Here is a 13,332-nt window from a genome sequence, read left to right as displayed (position 1 = left end):
CCCTTTTATTTATTTTTAAATGTTTATTTATTTTGAGAGAGCACACATGTGTGCGCACGCGCAAGCAGGGGAGGGGCAGAGAGAGAAGGAGAGAGACTCCCAAGCAGGTTCCACACTGTCAGTGTGAGCCTGATGCAGGGCTCAATCTCACCAACCACAAGATCATGACCTGAGCCAAAATCAAGATTCAGGTGGTTAGCTGACTGAGCCACCCAGGTGCCCCAATTATAACCCATTTAAATACAATTCAGTGGTTTCAAGCATATTCATGAGGCTGTACAACCATCACTTCATTTCTGGAACATTTTCATCTCCCCATAAAGAAACCCTATACCCATTAACAGTCACTATCCATTTTTCTTTCCCACTGCTCCTGTTCACCACTAATTTATTTTCTGTCTTTATGGATCTCCCCATTTTGGACATTTCATATGGCCTAAAGTGTCTGGTTTCTTTCACTCATGTTTTCAAGGTTCATCCATTTTGTCCCATGTCTCAATTCTTTATTCCTTTGTACGGTTGAGTAACATTGCATTGTGTAGATGTCCTAAACTTGTTTATCCATTCATTTATAGATATTTAGTTGCATCTGCTTTTTGGCTACTATGAGGAAAGCTGCTATGCACATTCATTTACTAGTATTTGTGTGAACTGATGTCATCAATTCTCTTCTGCATGTACCTAGGAATGAAATTGCTGGGCCATATGGTAACTCTATGTGTACCATTTTGAGGAACTGCCAAACTGTTTTCCACAGCAGCTACACCACTTTAGCTTCCCAGCAGCAGTGAGTGATGGCTCTAATTTCTCCACATCCTTGCCAACACTTGTTCTTGTCTGTGTTTTTTTTATTATAGACATGCTGTTTGCTGTGAAATGGTATTTCATTGTGGTCTTCATTTGCATTTCCTTAATGACTAATGATGTTGAAAATCTCTTCATGTGTTCAGTGGCCAAGTGCAAATCTTCTTAGGAGAAAATGTCTACTCAAACCGTTTGCCCATATTGGGCTTTTTGTTGTTGTTTTGCAGAATTCTTGATATATTCTAGCTACCAGACCCTTTACAAATTATTTGTCAATATTTTCTGCCATTCCATGGGATACTTTGTCACTCTACTGATGATGCCCTGTGGAGCACAGGTTTTTTTGTTTGTTTCCTTGTTTGTTTTAATGTAGTCTAGTTCATCTATCTTTTCTTTGGCTGGTTGGGTTTCAAATTTTTTTTTTTTAATGTTTATTTATTTATTTATTTATTTATTTTTTAATTTAACGTTTATTTATTTTTGAGACAGAGAGAGACAGAGCATGAATGGGGGAGGGGCAGAGAGAGAGGGAGACACAGAATCGGAAGCAGGCTCCAGGCTCTGAGCTGTCAGCACAGAGCCCGACGCGGGGCTCGAACTCATGGACCACGAGATCATGACCTGAGCCGAAGTCGGACGCTTAACCGACTGAGCCACCCAGGCGCCCCTGGCTGGTTGGGTTTCAAAAGTGTCGTATCTAAGAAACTGGTGCCTTATCCAAGATCATGAAGATTTACACTTATATTGTCCTTTAAGAGTTTTGAAATCTTAGTTCTTATTTAAGGTCTTCAACGCATTTTGAGTTAAGTTTAGTTTACGGTATGAAGTAGGGGTCAAGCTGCACTAGCACCACTTTTTAAAAACATCAATTTTTGAATTGCTTTGGCACCTTTAACAAAAATCAGTTGACTGTAAATGTATGTAAAATGTGTTTTATTTCTAGACTCTTAATTCCATTCCACTTATCTATATGTCTACCTTTATGCCATTACCACACAGTCTTGATTATTATACTTTGTATTAAATTTTGAATTGGAAAGTGTGAGTCCTCCAACTTTGTTCTTTTTCAAGAGAGTTTTGGCTCTGCTGGATCCCTTGAATTCCCATATGACTTTTAGGATCAGCTTGGGAAATACTGCCGTCTTGACATGAGAAGTCTTCCTATTCATGAACATGAATCATTGTTATATTTATGTAAGTATTCTTTCATTTCCTTCAATGATGCTTTTAAGTTTTCCTATGGTTGCCCAGGGGATTATAAATAACATCTTAACTCATAACAATCTAGTTACTTTAACATGAGTTTAATTTCAATACTATGCTGAAACTTTGTTCCTATACTGCTTGATTCTCCTCTTGTTCCTCTGTGTCATTACTAACATATAAATTACAACTTTATGTTCCATGTGCTCATCAACACAGATTTATGGTTGTTCATGTATGCAGATATCCTTTAAATCAGAGAGGAGAAAAAAAGAGTTATAAACCAAAATACATTTTTACTGTCTTATGTATTTACTTATATAGTCACCTTTACTGGTAGTTACTATTTTTAATGTGGATTTGGTTTACGGTTTAATGTTCTTTTATTTCCACTTAAAATATTTTCTTTAGTAATTTCCTGTTGGTCTCCTAATGACAAATTCTCTGTTTTTATTTATCCTGTAATATCTCTTTTTCCACCTTCTTTTTGAAAAATGCTTAGGCTAAATACAGAATTCTTGGCTCAACTGGTTGAAAAGACTTTTGGGACATTACATATACCATCTTGCTGCCATCTGGTTTCCATGGCTTCTGATGGGAAATCAACTGTCAATCTTATTGATGATCCCTTATATGGAATGAATTTATTTTCTCTTGCTGCTTTCAAGACTTTGTTTTTGTCTTTCAACAGTTTGTTTATGGTGCGTCTAGGTGTGAATATGAGTTTATTCTACTTGAAGTTTGTTGAGTTTCTTGTATATTCAGAATAATATTTTTCATCAAATTTAGGAAAATTGGGACCATTATATATTTAATAATCTTCCCTGTTGGCTCTCTCTTCTCCTTGTGGAACTTCAATTATGACTATGTTGACATGCGTATAAGTCTCTGTTCATTTTTCTTCATTTTTATCTGTTCCTCAGTGTATATAACCTCAATTACTTTATGTTCAATTGTGCTGAATTTTCTGCCTGCTCAAATCTACTATTATGTTCCTCTAGTAAATTTTAATTTCAGTTAGTGTACTTTTCAATTCTAGAATTGCTACTTAGTCCTTTTAGTTAATTTCTGTCTCTTTATTGCTATTGGCTACCTGGTGAGACATCATTCTTATGCACTCCAATAGATTATATTTTCTTTGACTATAATTAAAATAAATGATTTCAAGTCTTTGTCTAGTAAATCCAATACATGAGCTTCCTCAGAGACAGTCTCTATTGACAGCTCTTTTTCCTGTTAATGTACTGTACTTTCTTGGGTTTTTTTTTTTTTTCTTGTAAGCCTCATTATTTATCGGAAATTGAACATTTAAAGAATAACATGGAGGGGCGCCTGGGTGGCTTGGTCGGTTAAGCATCCGACTTTGGCTCAGGTCATGATCTCACAGTCTGTGAGTTCAAGCCCCGCGTCGGGCTCTGTGCTGACAGCTCAGAGCCTGGAGCCTGCTTCAGATTCTTTGTCTCCCTCTCTCTGACCCTCCCCCGTTCATGCTCTGTCTCTCTCTGTCTGAAAAATAAATAAACATTAAAAAAAAAAAATTAAAAAAAAAATAACATGGAAACTCTGGAAATTAGGCTTTCATCACACCCTATGTTTTGCTATTACTACTGAGTTTTGTTTTGTGACTGGGTGTGTGGTTGGTGGTGGTGGTGATGCCTGTGGTAATGGTTTTGTTGGTTTAATGGCTTTCCTGAATTAACTCTGTTAAGTCCCTATTCTTTTATACTTGTGGTCACTGAAGTCTCTGCCTAGTTAACATCATGGTCAGCTAATTACTGGACAGATTTTTATAAGTATATAAAACCAATAAGTCTACCAAGCTTTGTTGAGGGGCTCTGTGTATCTGCTGGGGAACACCGTTAGTACTTAGCCAGTATTTGACAATTCTACCTTATGTTTCACTTCCTGCTGCCAACAAACCTCAAGGTAGGCCACAGTTGAGAACTTAACGCCTTCTCAGATATTTCCTGAACATACACGCATCCCTGTGCATGCACATAAACTTTATATCCTTGTGATTGTGTATGTGAGCTTTTTAAAACCCCTATAGATATCTCCTTTCCCAGCTTTTCCTTTAAAACTTTTTGGTTAGCCTGTGGTTTTCTCCATAGTCTGTTATTTACTGCTTCAGACAGACACAAAGGTAAGCAGTTTAATTCTAATTGTTTTTGACAAATTCTGCCAGGTTAAAGGATTTTTTTCCATTATAGGAGGTCCAAGTCAAGGCAAATTAAGACTGTCTTGCAAGCAGGGTCTTTCAGGGAACGACTAGATAGGTCAAATAATGATAATCTATGGGAATGAAGTTTAAAGGAGCTTCAACTCTGTTTCTCTTCTAGTTGCTACCAGGCTGCCATATTTAACTATGGGCATGGGCTCTAGGTTTTTTTTTTTTTTTTTTTTTTTTTTAATTTTTTTTTTTTAACGTTTATTTATTTTTGAGACAGAGAGAGACATAGCATGAACGGGGGAGGGGCAGAGAGAGAGGGAGACACAGAATCGGAAGCAGGCTCCAGGCTCTGAGCCATCAGCCCAGAGCCTGACGCGGGGCTCGAACTCACGGACCGCGAGATCGTGACCTGAGCTGAAGTCGGACGCTTAACCGACTGAGCCACCCAGGCGCCCCAAGGGCTCTAGGTTTTCAAGGCAACCAGCTACCACATAGTTTACGGGTGGGAAGAGAGCAACAGGACAAGTTAAAATGCCCTAAGAATAAGGCTCACTGTTTTTACTGAGATCCAACCATTGTTACTGAATAAATACTTCCCATATAACTAAAAGCCTTTTGTTAATTTTCAGAGTTATAAAAATGTTGATTCTATTTATTACCAATATTTTTGTAGATTTTATGGAAGACAGAATTTTCAGAGATCCTGCCATATTTGCTGACACCAATGACATTAATAATTTTAGAGTAAAAATGCATAAAATGTAAAATATTGGTCTGAGGGGAAATTAGAAAGTCTTAAAATTTCATCTTGTTTTATTGTTCAATACCTCCCATGAGGAAACAATATGTTATCTGTGTAATACTATAACTTTGTGAACACTGTGCATATTCATTTTCCTGAGAATTTTGTGAAGGCATAAAATGGTCTATATTATATTAAACATAAACAGGAAGATGTTTTCTGAAGATGCCTATTTCTCAGAATGGCAGCTGTACCTTGGAGACAGGGACCAGCTATTTAGGATAAATAAATTACTTCAGGCCTAGACTTAGAATTCAAGAAATGTGGTAAAATAAGCCTTGACTTAGGTGTTTCATGTTTAAGATAGGGCTTGGAATTTGGTGAACTATTGCAGGAGGTAAGAGTAGAATTTCCCATTGTGGAGTGGTAGCCCCAAGGAGCAAGCCAGCCAGGGTGAAATCAGTACTTTTTGTTATTAACCAGACTACTTGTGATACCAATATTGACTGTGTTTATTTTCCTTGTATTACCATTGAAGGTGAGATCCTTTTCTGAAAGCTAGATAAGAATGTGTATTCAGGAGAAATCTAGACTTAACCTGATCTCATCTTAAAAAAAAAAAAAAAATGGACCCAAATCAGCATTTTTTGTATTTCGGATCATGTGCAACATCATTAAACGTCCTTAGAGTCAAAGCTTATCATCAGAGGCCACAGGCATAATTTTGCTTAGGCTGCATAGTCATCAAAGGTTTCAATGTCAGACTTTCAATCTTACCTTTAGATTATATTATCTATATGGTCACTGGGTCAGAGGATAAGCACTACAGGAGTGAAGAAATATATAAGATATTGTTGCTTAAAGTGCAGTCTGTGGACAATTAGCATCACCATCTTATGAGAGATTTTCACATACATAGAATTTAAGGCATCACACTAGACCTACTGAACCAGAATATACATTTAAACAAGATCTCCTGGTGATTCATGTGCACATTAAAGTCTGAGAAGTACTGCCATAGATAATCTAGCCATGGATTGTTGAAATTTGATTGTATACACTCCATTAAACAAGGCCTTGGGGAATTTAAAAGGTTGTTTTTGATCTTTCTAGCTACTCTGCTCCTTTCAATTGCAAAAGCAACAGGGCAGCTAAAATATTTTAACCTCAATGTGGCCTCTTATAAGTTATTAGCTGAGTTATATTAAATATCATTCTATATAACGTTGCAGTAAAATTTCTATGGTGAGAAACAGAGAAAAGTCATGCTTTTTTTCCCCCCAAGAAAGTTGATTTATGAATCCTAGAGAAATTCCATAGTTAAGTCATTTTATGTACTGAACAGGGTCTACACCAAGAAAGCTACTTCTTGAAAGAACTGCCAAATACCATTCTTACATATTTAATGGGCAGAGGTGAAAATGATGATAAGGAACAGTCCTACCTTGTTGCAGAGCTGAACTTTCCAAAATTTATTGAATATATGAATTGTCACATTATATGAGAAATTCAGTAGTAGGTTGTCCAGGCGTCTTGGGAGGAAAAGCCCTGTAAGATAAGGAAGATCAATGGAAATCAGGAGCATCTTAAATCAAGTTCGCTAAAAGCAGAGCCTGAAATGGGGATTCAGATGTATGGGATGTATTGCAGGAGGCTTCTCCGGTGAAGGGGAGTAGGGGAAGCAGGATGGGCAGGGAAAGCACATGAGCAATGTGGTATGAGCTGATGTGGTATCTAACTTCAACCTGATCCCACAAGGAGCGCTGGAGTATGAATTTCACCACAGAACCCCCTCTAAGGCCAGGGAACTAGCCTGTCCCTAAGTCAGTCAGTCATTGACTGCCTCTTGAGGATAGATATGACCTCCTTGGCTAAGGGCAAGTCCCCAGAGCAGGAGTCCTCATGACAGCCAACAGAGATAGTGGCTCCTATCTTGAGGACAGCTTGGAGGCGCATCACCAGGGCTTCAAAGGAATCATACTGGGAATGAGCCGTGACTCTAAAACATCCATATTATTACCCATGAATACAAAGCTCAGTATGATCTCACAGCCTCAGAGGAGACAAAAAACAGATCTTGATATAGGGCATATTTTCCATTCATCCATATTTATTTAATCTGTATAATTTTAGCATGTATGGTGTGCATAGTGCTAAGCTGAGCCCTGTATGTTTTTTTTTAAGTTTTCAATATATGGTGTCTTATTTTGGGTTCTACTTTAAATGCAAACCCTGAAACAAGGACTTGGGTACAGGTAATATGTCTGGAAAGTAACTTCAGGAAGCACAAAAGAGGGTTAGGAAAAATGAGAGAGGGAATGAAGAAAAGGTTCACTCCAAAATAGATTGTGAACTGTTTGTAGTAAAAAGCTCTTGTATAGCATATCACCACCTTGGGCAAATGGGGTTCAGTCCCATTGGTGACTTTTTGAGGAATGACTCAGAATTGTGCCACCAATTCCCATCCCTTGTTTTAAAAGGATTGTTTCTGGAGGTGTGATCTCCACAGCACAGCCTGGCTACCGTGACTTTAGGCTGTATATAACATGACTGGAAAGAAAAAAAGGGATCAGTTTAGACTAATCAAAGTTTTCATACACGAAGTAAGAATGCTCCAACTGAGGCAGATGAAAGGCTAAGGAATACGATACAAGTAGAAGAAAGGGAGTTTGAACCTGACCTGCAGAGAATGAGGTGTTATGAAGATTAATATGGGCACAGTAGACAATAAAAGCACTGATTTCTCATGATCATTGTGGCAGAAGACTGTAGCAAGATTAGCAAGCATGCAGTCATCCAACAAATATGCATTTAGCACCAACTGTATGCACAACCTTCACAGCATCAGGATCAGAGAGACAGCGCCCTAGAACTCATCCAGTGTGGTCCTCCAGCCTGAGTTAAGTCAAGACTAAGCAGCATTCCTCCAAAAGCAAATATCAGCCCTCAAATGTGGTACCAAGTTGCCCTCTCCCAAGGTTCAGGGAGACCGCCCAGCTGACTCAGGTTGATTGAGCCTGTGGGGTCCTGGGCACATCTGAGGGAATTTCTCCTACATATGGTGGGCGGGTTGGTTGCTAACCCAAAGCTCAGGAGGCCAAGGTTCTAGGTCATGCTCTGCCAATGAGCTTCACAAGCTTTACCCCTGTCTGGGACTCCATTTCTTTTTCTCTAAAAATAAAGCAACCCGACTTGGGGATGTCTGCAGCCTTCTCCTATAAAATTCTGCTCTGATGAAACCTCAACCCTCGTTTTATGGAATGAGTACCTGGCTGATTTGCCACCTCCTCAAAATCCTGCCACACCTGCAACATGTTCTTCCAGAAAGGTCCAGCAACGCTTTTGGTTCTGCCTTTAAACTAGCATGGCAAAGTCATTCCTCATATTAAAGGTCATTTGCCCATTTGCAAGGTTCATAAAGCAACAACATTCTTTTTTATTTGTTTGAAATTAGCCACCTTGTATTTCCCTTAAATAAAAATCTAGTGGAAATTCTTCACCTCATCAATTTTCATAACTCAGGAGCAAACTCAGGCATGCGTTCCTTTTGTGCAGAAAAGCTCTTCTGTGATGTGTTTTGGGTTTTTTTTCTACATGAACAAATATCTCTAAATAAAGTTCTACAACATTTATTATTTTCCACTGTATAATATTTTTAAAGAAAAAAAAGAAAAGAAACACTTGTGAGATGTGCTGATTGATAACAGAATAGACCATGCCTATGGAAAGCCTTTCTACTCACAATATAGAGCCACTACAAAGCCAGGGAGGTGGTGGCTTACATAAACCTTAGCCATAAGGATCCAGGAATAAATAAAACACCATCCCAGATCTATAAAATGACAATAAGTGTCAGTGCTCATAAGTATTCCCAAATCCGCATAGTCAGCCGCAGAATCTCAACATGCCTGGTGTTCCACCTCCAAGTCCAGACAGAGATCTAAGCCGTGCTTCTCTGAATAAACCCATCTGAGAGCATCAAGAGCACATGCTGTCCTTGAATTCTGGAGTAAGTTGGCAAATGCAAGTTCAATCAAAGGCAATAATGTAACAAGTGTTCCAAGTGTAATAATAATAAATTTCTACAGCCAAATTAATAGGACATGCAAGACCTAAAACCTAAGTGGGAATTAAAACTGGTCTTTTAAATGGAAAAAAAAAAAAATCAAACTGTGTAGAAAAGAGGCATCACATTAGTCACACACGCTAGAAAGGTCTAGATTCCCAAGGACAAGGGGCATTTTTTTTATTCCACTAAGAAAATAAGTGTTCATGGCTAATGTTGCAGCACTAAGTTGCACTAAGTGAAAAATTTCATTTGGTTGCTATTTTTGATAAAGAAACTGTGAATGTTCAGCAAGGGCTGGACTCCAGAGGGATCAGATCAGAAATGTCATGTGTTTATAAGAACTTAAGAGAAGGAAAGAATGTATCTGTCAGCCTTGGATATGCAGCCGTGATGCCTTAAATATTGTGCATATAACAACTCTGGAAAACATTTTCGTTTTGCCCTTTGGGACTTGAAGGAATAACTGCAAGAAAACAAAAACAACAAAGGGACGATCCATTTTACATATCTGAACTCTCTAGCAGCCACATTATTTAAAATCCTAAGTTTCATAAAAAGATTGCCTTGATAGAAACTTTAAAGGCCATTTAGTTCAAGTCGCCATCTATGCAGGAATATCTGATGGGTGTTTATTCTCAGCTTGGACACTTCAAGCAGGGAGGCAGATGGGGTCTTTGTTCACATCTCACTGCCCTGCAAAGCCATGACTGCTTATCTCCTTGCTTTTCTTCTTCCTTCCTTCCTTCCTTCCTTCCTTCCTTCCTTCCTTCCTTCCCTCTCTCTTCCCTCCCTTCCCTGCCTCTCTTTCTTTCTTCCTTCTTTCTTCTGTGCCTCCTTCCCTCCTCTCTTCTTTCTTTCCCTCACTCTCTCCTCTCTCCCTCCTCCCTTCCTTCTTTTCTTCCTTACTCCCTCCCTCCAACCCCACTCTCTTTCCTCATTCCCTCCCTCCTCTTACCTCTTCCACCTCCCTTCCTCTTTCCTTCCTTCACCATTTTCTTTTCCCTCCTTCTTTCTCTCCTTTCCATCACCCCTCTTTATCCTTTTCCCTTCCTTCTATCCCCATCTCCCTTTCTTCCTTTTTAAGAAACAGCCCTGATTTTGAGAAGTTTTACCTTCTGTCGTGCTAAAAATCCATTCTCTCTCGATGTCCTCATTTGTGTACAGTTCTCAGCCTCAGAACCCAACACGGTGACTCTGTTGGGCCTACAGGACCCTTTCTTTCCAAATTCTACAAAAAAAAACCCTATGCTTCTCCTTTCCCAGGTTCCAAATCTCTACAAAATTCACATGTATGGTTTATGAACTGGAAACCAGTTAGGGAAGGAACAAAATTTTTAATGCTTATATATTAGCTACGTTTTTATGATTTTGTTACTTTACTTTCAGGATGTCAGGAGAACTAGCCAGGTAATAATAATACAGTAGTCAAAATTATTGCACATTTACCATGTGCCCAGATAATGTACAATGTATTTACAGGGACTATCTTACAGAATTCTCTCCTCCTGCAAGAAAGCTATTTATCAGCCTTTTTGTACAGAGAAACATGCCCAGGGTGAGCCAGCTAAGAAATGACAGTGTGGGTTATTGAGCCTCTATTAATCTCCTAACCTAGTGCTCTCAACCCCTACACAGTCCTGACTTCACATGTGTGCAGTATTTAGTTTCCAAAAAGGCATTAAAGCCAACTTCTAATTTTTCCCAATTTTATAGTTAGCATCCCCAGGAGTGCCAGAAACCCTGTTCCCACTTGTGAGCTCTGCATGCCTTAGACAGAGATACTCAGCAGCCACAAAACCCACCGGGCTATGTCTTGCTACCTCACCCTAGTCAAGGCTGCTCCCTTGTCCTGGATCACCCTCCTCACGCCTCTCTCCATGCCATGTCAGCACCCCGCCTTTCAGGCAGACCTGTGCGCGTCCAGCCTGCCCCATCATCACACCCTGGAGATCACTTCCTGCCTGCCCTTGCCTCTCACTCAGCTCAAGAAACACCCTGGCTCTGTTTGAGGTTCTTATGTGGGAGACTTCTCACCTCCACCAGATTATGAGAGCTGCCAGGGCAGAATCCAGGCACACAATAGGCCCTCAGCTCATGCATGCTGGACACGTTGATCAATGCATCTCCTTCCCTAGCATCTCCACTGAAGGCTAAGGTGCCCTTTCTCTCCTGAGCTACACACACAGCTCCAATTTCTCAAAGGAGCATGAGCATACCTCAAGTCCCAAAATCCTTGGTTGCTCGTCTGCTTTACAGCATCACCCAAACTTTGAGTTTCTTCCAGTAGCCTGCATAAAAGAGGGATTTCGTAAGCTGCCAACAGTATATTTTGTGCTCAAATTCCTCATTCACACAAGACCAGAAAAGAAAAACAAAAGCAAAAACAAAAATCCATACTAGCCCCTGGAGTGTCTCAGCTTCCAAAAGAATTGTTATTAGAAGATTGCCCTTGACTGAGACCCTGGAGAGGAGCTAGTGCTTCCCGTGGCACATGCAACTGTGAGCAAAGAGCCCCCGAAGCACTGGGGCATAATTTTCTCTCTTAATAAAAGATTAATTCCCATGTAAAAGGCTGCATGGGGACCATCATTACTTGCTGGCAGGGCCGTTCCATTTCCCTGTGCCGTCTCTGACCTGTTCTGGAAAGCTGTATAATGTGCTGTCGGGGGCGTCATTCCAGAGATGGAGGAATGCAAATGAAACCAAGGAAGAAGTTGTGCAGACCTAGATTGAGACACCAAAGTTCTGCCCTCAGCTCTGACATTCCCATTTCCATTAATTGGTTTTCACTTCCACTTCCCAGACCATCTCAAAGAGGCTTTCTCATTCTCTGTGCCATGATCAGAGTGTTATAAACACACCTCCACATGCTCTCCCTCTGCCTGCTCACTCCCCTACTTTATAATTGGGCCAATTTCTGGTGATGGCGGTAGCTGATACTTCTTGAACACTTACTAAGAGACGGGCCCTGTGCTTGGAACATTACTGTGAGTTATAGCTTTTAATACTCTTAAATCCTGAGAGAGGCACCTGTATTATTATTGTAAATATATAACCAGTAATATTATATGTCATTATACATAATCAAATTAATGTTTATAAAATGAACAATGGAATGTGTGATTAAAAAATAATCATCTCTATTGTGCATCTTAGGTTGGAAAGATCATCCTGGGTCCCTCAGCTAATAAGTAATAAGCATTTCATTTAAGTCTAAGCTTTTCTAACTTTTTTAAGTTCTTGCATTTAACTAGTCTGATATACTACCTGTCTGTTCATCCTTCAAGGCCATGTTCAAATATTACCCTCTACATGAAGAGCCCTTTTGGTGGCAACAAAGGCGAGTGGCTTTTCTACCCTCCCTATCACACTTTTAAATATATAACAGTAAATCTGAGTCTCATCAAGGCCTATTTCAAAATAGTGCCAAAATCAGATGAAATATTAGTCCCATATCAAGAAATTGTAGAAAAGAAGGAAAAACCTTTTTGCAGGCTCTTAAAAAGATACCAAAGTTAGGTTACATTCATTAAACCTAAAGCCAAGGCAAAATATCTTAAATTTATCATATAGTTCCCACCCACCCCCATCTGTTCTATGGTAGTTCTTCCCTTGCCCCTGTATAACAAACTTAGCAAGCCCCATGACGTGTCTGGTCACAATTATATCATCAAAATTCCTCATCACTTTAAATCATAATAGTAATTAAAATGTTCAATCCCTGTAACTGCAAAGGCCTACATGTAGAAAGGAGGGGAGATATTCAGAAGTTTCTCTTCCTGTCCAGCTCCTCCTTCTACAGCTCTCTAAGCTTGATGTCTTACTTTTCTAGAATTAGGACATGGGAAGTTTATACTAGACTGAAACCCTTGTAAGCTGCCTTTGTATTTTCCAATAAACAAGAGCAATGCATACTGTATATATTACATAAAATAATCATCATTATATTACACAACAATATATAATATAGAAATATGTAATATTAGATTTCACTAGTATTTTTTAAAATTTAAAACAGCACACAGAAGAAATAACAGCCATCCATAATTCCACCACCCCAAATGACCTCTGTCCACATTTTGGTGTACATCATTGATTACTTCTCCTTCGTCCATAGGTTTACACGTCGCATGTGTATGTTTAAAGAAGATACTTTCTCTAGATGGTCTTTTTGAAATCTTAGCAATGATCTTTCTCTGTCCTAAGATTCTTGAGTGTGATAAGTGCAAAGAAATCATAAATCACCTGTTGATAACTAGTGTAACATCTTTGCCTTCCACAAGCGGTCATGTGGACAGGTTAAGGGCCTAGACCTCAGAGCTAGACTCCTTGAGGTCATTACAA

General features: G+C 39.3%; 1 long non-coding RNA gene across 5 annotated transcripts in view; it reads right to left on the bottom strand.

Moving 5' to 3' along the window:
* Positions 1-13,332, bottom strand: part of LOC122215818 — a 314,991-nt gene that overhangs the window by 216,130 nt on the left and 85,529 nt on the right. For 4 of the 5 annotated variants that reach the window (XR_006200554.1, XR_006200557.1, XR_006200556.1 and 1 more), the window contains exon 2: positions 6,364-6,467. This is a non-coding gene — a long non-coding RNA (uncharacterized LOC122215818). Of the gene's footprint in view, positions 1-6,363; positions 6,468-11,204; positions 11,277-13,332 lie in introns of all 5 variants that reach the window. The other variant, XR_006200555.1, reaches the window with a different exon arrangement.

This window comes from Panthera leo, chromosome A3 (assembly GCF_018350215.1).
Source record: "Panthera leo isolate Ple1 chromosome A3, P.leo_Ple1_pat1.1, whole genome shotgun sequence".
NCBI classification, from domain to species: Eukaryota; Metazoa; Chordata; class Mammalia; order Carnivora; family Felidae; genus Panthera; species Panthera leo.
The sequence above is the reverse complement of the archived record's forward strand: the minus strand, read 5'-3'. Positions and strand labels throughout refer to the sequence as shown.